This window comes from Branchiostoma floridae, chromosome 2, assembly GCF_000003815.2.
Source record: "Branchiostoma floridae strain S238N-H82 chromosome 2, Bfl_VNyyK, whole genome shotgun sequence".
Taxonomy (NCBI): domain Eukaryota; kingdom Metazoa; phylum Chordata; class Leptocardii; order Amphioxiformes; family Branchiostomatidae; genus Branchiostoma; species Branchiostoma floridae.
In genome coordinates, this window is record NC_049980.1 from 3,168,695 (window position 1) to 3,178,049 (window position 9,355).

Below are 9,355 nucleotides of genomic sequence, written 5' to 3' on the forward strand. Positions count from 1 at the left end.
ACAGCATCAGTCTTTGTCAAGGAATGAACAATGAACCCCTAAAGAACAAAAGTGTGGTGTCATCTACCACATTAAGTGCCAAGGACAGAACATCTGGGGCCCTTGTACAGAAACCTATATTGGGGAGACTGAGAGATCACTTAAGACCAGGTTCCTTGAGCACAAACGCAAGAGTTCAAAAACCTCAGAAGTTTCCCAACATATACACATAGAATCGCCGGGTCATTCAGTGTCACTAGACAAAGTTGAAATTTTGGACACAGAACCAGACTTTTTCGCCAGAGGGATTAAAGAAGCAATCTACATCCGGGCTCTACAACCATCCCTGAACAGAGACGGTGGGCGCCATAGACTTCCTGCAACCTATAATCCACTGCTTACTGAGTCACGTGTTCTATCTACATAACGTGACGTCACAACAGCAGTGGATTGTTCATTCCTTGACAAAGACTGATGCTGTACAGTCGAAAATTTGGGTGAGTCCAATTTTGGTGTTGGAAATTACAGTTCAACTATTTCAAGAATGACTTGTACCAACACAGATGAACTTTCAAGTTAAAACAATGCAGTGAATGTACATATACATGTAGTGGTACGGTCTAACATTCCTTGAAAGGAAAATACAATGCAACACGGGCGGGACGGTGGGTAAGGGAAAGGCGAGTCCTCCCGACCCAGGCGGGAGATGTCGCTCAGTGAGGTAAAAGGTCGCTTCCTACAGAGAAATTCCACACGATTGCTCTAGTAGCAATCCTACCATAATTACTCTTATGTACTCCGAGATGACACAAGGAGAGAGCTACGGGGTTTGGGCATGTGATGGCTTTATTCTGCTCTGTGCGTAGACTGGTAGAGGCTTAGAGGTTGTGCAAATAAAGACATCAACGACCTAGCCGACCGTAGTGAGGTGGCCCCAAACTGCGTAGCGGAAATGTGTGGAGAAGGGTAGTGTTGTTATTGTTATTGTAATAAATTAGAGAGAATATAAGGCTACAGTTCAACTTTCAACGAGACAGTCCAGGACTTGTGAAGATCCGCCTGCAGAACGCCGCTGGGCACTGTTGAACAGCGTAGACTCGGGCTGGAAACAGATGCGTCAGTGCGGTGAATCTAAGAGGGTCTGCATGGGGGGTACTGACAACGCTTTACGCTAAATTCGGGACGGTCGACAACGATTTACGTTAAATTCACGAAGGCAGGCAACGTTTTACGCTAAATTCAGACAGGCTGACAACGGTTTACGCTAAATTCTGGAAGGCTGGCAACACTCGACAGAGGCGGGGGCGTGCTCCGCAAGAAAGATTGAAATTTTGACTCTCTGAAACACTATTTCTGCATTCTGTAACACTATACCTGCATTTTGAAGGGAAATTTTCGCTGGCAAACAAAGCTAAGTTAAATGGCATATCTAATTAAAGAGTCCCAGGGGTTCAGCTTAAGCTTATGAGGGTGACGCCAGCCAACTTATTTTTGCCACGTCGAGAGCCGAAGGAAAGTCCGGGAAATTTTGAAATCCTGCCCCCTTGAAACGCCAGTGTTTTTTGGCTATTATAGAAAACTAAGTGAAATTACATTTCTATCAGTAAAAAATGTGTTTGAGGTTGACACGTCACATCCCCCAGCCATGATACATATTTTTACGAAGTCGATGACCGAAGGTGAATAGAGTGGCAAAGGAGATCCGGCTAAATTTTGAAATCTTGACCCTCTGTAAAACGATATTTTGTGCATTTTGGTGGGCAAATTTCTATTAGCAAAACAGATCTTCGAGGTTGACACACATCCCCAACATATTTTCAGAATTTCGAGTTCCAAAGGCGCGAGGCGGCACAAGGAGGACCATGGAAATTTTGAAATCTTGACCCTCTAAAATGATATTTCCTGCATTCTGATGGGCAAATTTTGCTGGCAGACTAAGCTAACTTCAAAAAAAAAAGAAGATTTTTGAGGGTATATACCATATTTTTACCATGTCGATGACCGAAGGTGAAAGGAGTCGCAAGTGAGGTCCGGCGAAATTTTGAAATCTTGATCCTCTGAAACGCAATTTCCTGTGTTTTGAAGGACTAAATTTACTGGTAGACTACGTTTCGACTTACGAAATTTGGGAGGCCAGGCTACGATTTACGGGTAATTTTTAGGCTTAATTACGCTTTACGTGAAATTTTAGGCTAGATTACGCCTTACGTGAAATACACTGGCTACGCTTTACGGTAAATTTTCCATCCTCACTACGAATTACGTGAAATAAAATAGCTTACCCTACGAATTACGGGAATTAAAAAGGCCTGCCTACGCCTTACGGAAAAGAGCATGCAGACCCTCATCTAACTTAGTACTGCGAAGTGAGGTGTCCTGAGATTCTTCAGCACACCGCTGGGGCTGGTTTCCTTGTGTTGTTGATGGTGAAGGAATGCAGAGAAGGAAGTGCCGCTTATGTACGTTTACGTTTGGGTGATAAGGAAGTGCCGTCCGATGATGTTTACGAAGTTGCCGCCGGTGGGAACATGGCTTCCAAGATCACGGGCATCTCGCGAGAACAAAAAGAGCGCGAAATTTGTTCCAGTTGCCGCTTGGTCTCTGGTTAGACTGTACGGCCCCGACAAGAGCGGGTATGTCCCCCGTGGAATCTGCAAGGTCTTCTGAGTCCGAGTTCCAGTGACGTGATGTTCCGGAGCTCCGGGTAAAGCGAGCTGTTGATCGTTGTAAGTGGCTAGATCAATGGCGTGGTGCTCAAACAGCTCGCCCGTCGTGGTGATGCGCTTTATCGGCCAATTCCCTGGGCAATCCGGCGGTCCCACGTTGTTTGCATACAGAATCGTGTGCCTCGGTAGTTCAGACACGCTATACACTAGATAGAAGCTATTGATGACAACTAAAATCAGGAAATTTTCGGATGAAAAGATAAGCGAAAGGCGAGCCCTCCCGACCCAGGCGGCGGATGTCGCTCAGTGAGGTCAAAGGTTGCTTCATTCAGCAAAATTCCATACGATTGCTCTACTACTAGCAGTCCTAACATGGTGGACGTTAATTCTAAGTTTGCACAATGTCGATCTTACCTCATATTTATCTAGTAATGTTAGTTACTTTTCCATTGAGTAACCCTTCTTTAGTTTCTTTAAAAAATATACGCTGTATGTGTCAATAGCCAAAGAGTAATTTGGCTATTGACACACCTACATGTAGATAAATAAATACATGTAGATGCCAGCCAATCAGAGCTGGTCACATGACTTTCCTGCCATATACATTTTGTACATGTATGTCAGTCTTTGGTCTCTCCCGCCCAAGCCAACATGGTGCGGCTACATACGTCAGTGCTGTATTTTCTACTTGGGCCGAGTTTAGTGCGGCGCTTGAAGAGTTCCAGGATTCAGCCAACCATGTTGAGCTAAGCATAGTGGCTTCTAAGACGATGGCAAATGAAAATAGGAAGCTGCCGTTGACAAGTTTCCGGAGATTATGTCTACAGGGCAGCGATGTTAGATCATGTTATATACAATGTACTCCAGCCATGAATGGGGAACAAAATGGCCGGCTTTCCGACCAGGTCTTGGCCTGTCCGCCAATTTTGATACTGTAACTGGTCATTTTGATAAATGACAAGCCTCAAACTTAGCTTTGTACTGTAGTGGGGTATTGTTTTGCATAAATTTCCGTAAAGATGTTTTCAGCACAATGGTCCTATGAATTAAATAAAAAGTAGTGGGGAGGGGGGCAATTACCTTACGCATTATTCAGGTAAAATCCTCAAGATATGATCAAAGAAACTTTCAAATTGGCCTCGACATCGGTATATGAACTATACGCTAAAAGTGTACCTGCCCTGTAAACTGACTATTGGAGGATCACCCTGGCTTGTTCACTGTCTAATTTGCCTAATCTAAAGTTTTGACAAGAACCGCATGCATGTGTAAGGGGACTGGTTGGTATTGACCTTGACTTCAAAGGCATCCCTTACAGAGTTCGTAGTAAGCTGCACATCTTATGGTGTGTGCGACGAACCAAAGACAAGCAGAAGCCAGAGCTACATGAGGTCCTGCATGCCTTTATCCGTTAAGCTTTACAAGCCATTTTAATTCAACGTTAATCGTTACCGACCCGCTCTAATTCAACCTTAAGCATTATTGGTATCCTATCTGTGAAGCGTTATTGGTCATTTTAATTCAACGTTTATCGTTATTTGTTATCCCGAAGTCAGCGTTAAGCGTTACCAAGAAATTCTTCGTAACAAGCCCCTGAAAATGCCGGAAATGACGTTTCAAAGGGTCCAGAGGGTCAAAATTTTCTGAGCCTCCCGGGCCTGGGCCTTCGGCGCTGGACATCCAGCGTCGCCCTAAAAAACCTTTTCACTCATACAGATTTCAGTGTCAAACATAGCTTAGTTTCAGTCAAAATGTACTCTTCGAATGCAGAGGTCTCTGCTGCGGACCTCCCTTGGAGGGTGAGATTGCTGTGACACTGGGTCAATATCAATGACAACATGGTTAATCTCTGTAGCAGTCTGTAGTGTTTTATTCTTGAAAAATATTTTCAATAAGTGTGGCAATAAAAATGGCGGACGGTTTTATTGTTTATAAGTATTGATGATTTTTGTTGTAGGTGACTGTTGTATTTCCTTTCGCCTGGCTGTATGTATAAAGATTGCATTACGCGATGGATGTTTGTAGCAGCCTAGGGTATTGCTGTTAACAAGCTTAAGAAGGACGGTCTCTTGTGACGAGTGACCATAAATGTTTCTCATTGGTTTTACAAATGAGGTCCTCATTTGCCAATTGCATATATCCTTAGCTTAACAGTATTAGCCTGATATTTCTCTCTTTATTATGGCTCATAGAATTACATATGGCATATTTTTAAGCATTCTAACATGAAAATGCAGTGTATTTATAAACTGCCCTCATCAATCAGGCAAATAAGCCCCTGATTTTCGTGATTAGCATTTGATTATGTAAGGCATGTCTGAAGCTATCTACATTCCAAATATCATGAAGATCCGTCAACCGATTCTCGAATTATTCCCCTCAAAAGGGATGATGCAACTACACATGCCTTTAGAGCAAAAACCCTCGTGACGCCGTACATGCTGGGTGGGCAAGGGAGTTGGTCTATTCTAACGACCTCTAAACGAGGGCCTCCAAGGGGGGGTACTGACAACGCTCTACGCTAAATTCGGGAGGGCCGGCTACGTAATACGCTAAATTATGGACGCTTCATTACGCTCTACGCTAAATCACGAAGTTTCCAAATGCATTATGCAAATCTTTATTGTCTTTTGGCTGAATTCCACCGACACGTGAAGAGGAGATGTAACAACTTGAACTTATAATTCCATCAACAAGATTCAAACAGCTACTTAGACAATATAAAAGCGCCCGACTTGCTGGCCAGAGGCGTAGACAGCAAATTTCTTATGTGACGTAATTTTCAGCACTTGTTGCATCGAAAGCGGAGGCGCGACAATCCTGGGGGCATCCGGGGGCATGCTTCCCCGGGAATATTGTGAAGTCTTGACCCTCTGAAACACTATTTTCTGCATTTTGAAGGGAAAATTTTGCTCACAGACTAAGCTAAGTTGAATGGCATTTCAATTAGAAATTCACATGGTTTTAGCTTTAAGCTGTTGAGGACAACGCCCCCAAACATCATTTTCAGATTTCGAGTGCTGAAACTAGTGAAAGCACAAATTGTCGCAAGGTACGTACGGGAGAATTTTAAAATTTGTACCCTCTGCAACACCATTTCCTGCATTTTGAGGGACAAATTTTGCTGGCAGACTATATGCTCAATGTAATGACATTTCTGTCAGAGAGAAGTTTTTGAGGGCGACGAGCGCTGAGGAGTCGTGAGCGCCGGAGGCCCAAGCCGTCGCACAGAGGCCAAGGCCCGCCCAGAGAAAAATTTGAAATTTTGACCCCCTCAAATGCCATTTCCTGCACATTTTGCTTGTTTAATAAGCTAAGTTCGGTAAAGAAATTTCTACTAGTTGGGAGGCGACGGTCCCGCAACATATTTTCACCATGTCCACTGCCGAAGGGGTGAGCAAATTGCAAGGAAGGTCCGGCGAAATTTTGAAATCTGGACCCTTTGAAACGCAATTTCATGCATTTTCACGGGTAAACTTTGCCGGTAGACTAGTTAAGTTGAATGAAATTTTGATTATGCTTTACGAACAATTCATATGAATTACATTTTACGGTGAAATCCGGTTAGCTTCTACGTAATACGTTAAATTAAAGGGGCCAATACCGCTCGACGCAAAATGCACCAATTTCGCTCTACATTGAATTCGAGCAGTCCCGCTACGGAGTACGTAGAATTAAAACCGCCGATTACGCTCTACGGAAAAGGGCTTGGGGGCCCCCCTAAACGCTCTAGCATTTATACTTATCATTAAACCCTATGAAATCCACACACAATCTACAAGAACATGTAAGAATAACTACTATTGAGTTGTCCTGTGCAAGTTACAGATAAATCGACAAAAATGGCATTAAAATTAACTTCCGGTAGAAAAGGCTTTGGCATTAATTTAGTGCCTAAAACATACAAAACGTGCCAAATGTTTGGTCACAAACAAAAATCTATGCACCAACATGTTATTTTATGATTATTTTTGTTATATTTTATCAAATATATGAGAAAATCACAGGAAAATGGCTTATTAATGTCCTAATTTTGGCGCATGGTGGCATTAAGCTCAATGCAAACGAGATGTCAATCACTGGGGAAAGGTAGCCAGCATTGATACCCGGGAGACATCTGTTTATCCACACTGCTGCAGGCACTGGGCACATGCTGACCAGATGTGCCACAAAAACTAAAGGAAACACAGTGAAGAGAGGGTCATTCTTCACATTTTACATGAGAAACATTCTTTGGAAAGTCAGCTGGACTTTTCCTGCTGCACAGGCCTCAGGTTTCTTGTTTTACATGGTTCGTTTGAAGAAAACTGAACATCCAAGTTTTCAACGTTCAGCACAAACATTGTATATTTTGAATGTTAGAAGTAACTTCTCTTCCTGATGGCCCAAAATCACCAGCTAACAAATGTAGTCAATTTTAGTGATCATTTTTGACATCGTAAAGCAGTACAAATTTATCTTCGCAATGTTGTGCCACAAAAAGTAAGACACACGACCTGACCCGGCCCAGGGTATAAAGGATGTGTGTGCCAAGGCCGGTTGATGGATTCCAGATGTAATTTTTGCCCTGGCCAGAGTATCAGTTACACCCGGCTACTTGGGAATCCCCTTCGTGGAACGGAAGAATGCAGATTGCGGATAAGCAGGATGCAACTACGCATGCCTTTAAAAATTCCACAGATGCCTGCGGAATTCTGGGAATTCTTGTCAAACGGACGCACACTATAATGTTAGGTGGAGCCCCTAAGGCATCCGCCAAAAAATACAGTATATAGTAGGTGGAACATTCAACAACATTTACCAGCGTTGTCGTCGAAATGTGTATCTTGTAAACCCTGCTGCTGGGCTCTGGAGATTGTGCGGCACAAGCATGACTAAGAACAAAGACCGATCTGCTAGACTTGTTAGAATCAAAAGCAACTAAACTCTGATAAATTTTACGTGGCGATATGACGATAAAACACAGCACAATGTTGCAAATGTTATAAATTTTACCGTGCTGCTGCGCGCTGTGTTGTTGTTATTGACCCGGCCCGGCCCACCAGCGATTTAATATCATGCCGCGCGGGACTTGTGGCGGTTTGCTGGCTGTATTTTTAGGCATGAATATATAAATTATAAGCCCATAAACTACAAAATGTAACTGGATTTATATATGTAGGGAACACATATGCACACATGATATTTGGCTTTTGTGACACAGTTTTCTTGTTTTTGGTTTATAATGGACAGCTTGATAACAAACTGAGTGTGTCAAATTATAGCCTGTAGGCTAATGACACATTGGGTGTCAATAGCCTCGCTCTTATATTAAAAGATATCAGGACAACTCGGCACCTGGGACAACTCGTCCCCAGTCAATAAGGACGACTCAGCACCTAGCCCAGGACAACTCGTCCCTTAGTTTAGGACATGTCGGCACCACATATAGTCATATATACAATTTGGGCTCGTAAAACACTTTTAACGATCTTGGAGCTCTAGTCGATCTCCTGACTATAATTTTCACTTTGCTAGGCAAATATCTTCATAGCGTTGGCGAACTTGGGTGCGCTCTGAGCGGAACCACTGTGACCTTGTCGGCCCTGGCCGTCAGTTCACCCGAGTCGGCTCAGAGACTGCTGGATTACATTATGTACATGTACTAGTAGGCTAAAAACTACATGACATCATGAAGCATACACTAAGCTTCTTGGTCTTTGTGAATATGCTCTGTTTCTGTCACGTTATATTTCAAATAAAGCTTACTCGTATTTTGAGTGTAATTTTTGAGTGACGCTTCCGGTCCTGTTCGTGGACATGAAGTCCAATTGAAGAATAAAATGAAAGTGTCCACCGTTCTTTCATGGCTGTATATTATCTATAAATACCCCAATTGGGATAATTTTGTTGCTCGGACATGTCCAAAACTAAGGTGCCGAGTTGACCTGCGCTGGGTGCCGAGTTGTCCTGATTGTTCAGGGGCCCAGTCGTCCCAGGTGCCGAGTTGTCTCGGAATCTTTGATCCTACTGTGAGTTTGCTCGTGAGGAGTTGGGCTGTGTGAGGCCCTCTGAGATCGAGGCTAACTTAGTAGTCTATCTGTAATTCGAAAGATTTTACACTTCTTTACGCATATTCCATTCCATTGCAGTGCATTCCGGTATTAAGATTGTCTCTAAAACCGTCACAAATATTTGACCTTCTGGCACGGCACGACCTCATGTGGACCACAGCTAATTGTTACGTTATGCTGGTATCGGTCTTAATTTCTATTTACATGCACCGTTTGAGGGAACAAATGCACAGAAATCTGGTCCTTTGATATCTCCCCAAGCCCATCGAGCTCTCATACCGAATATGTCACACTCACAGTCATAACTGACTTTACAAAATACATTTTGCACAACGAGACGTAACAACTTACCATTACAACCCTGGCCGTCGACTCCTTTTAATGTCAACCCGACGTTTTATATATCTTGAAGTCACTGTGGTTGTCCTGATATTTCTTGGTCCTGATGAATGTAATCCTGGTCGCATTTGTTGTCTGTTGTGAAATTTGGGGCTTTGTCTTTGGCGCAGTTCCGGGTCTCGCGCCGCGCGAGATCGCCAAACCTCATACAGCACGAGATCTTCCAGATTCTTCCATTATATCAGGGTATTGACGTAATTTAATTATCGTTATAAAGCATAATAATGATAGATGTGGGATATTGTTTTTGTATATTCA

General features: G+C 43.1%; 1 protein-coding gene across 4 annotated transcripts in view; it reads right to left on the reverse strand.

Annotated features, from left to right (window-relative positions):
• LOC118409678 (transforming growth factor beta-1-induced transcript 1 protein-like) overlaps positions 1 to 9,238 on the reverse strand; it is an 81,997-nt gene extending 72,759 nt beyond the window's left edge. For all 4 annotated transcript variants that reach the window (XM_035810872.1, XM_035810871.1, XM_035810873.1 and 1 more), the window contains exon 1: positions 9,050 to 9,238. The gene's annotated coding sequence lies outside the window, so the exon portion shown is untranslated. The remainder of the gene's footprint in view (positions 1 to 9,049) is intronic.
• Positions 9,239 to 9,355: the final 117 nt, after the last annotated feature.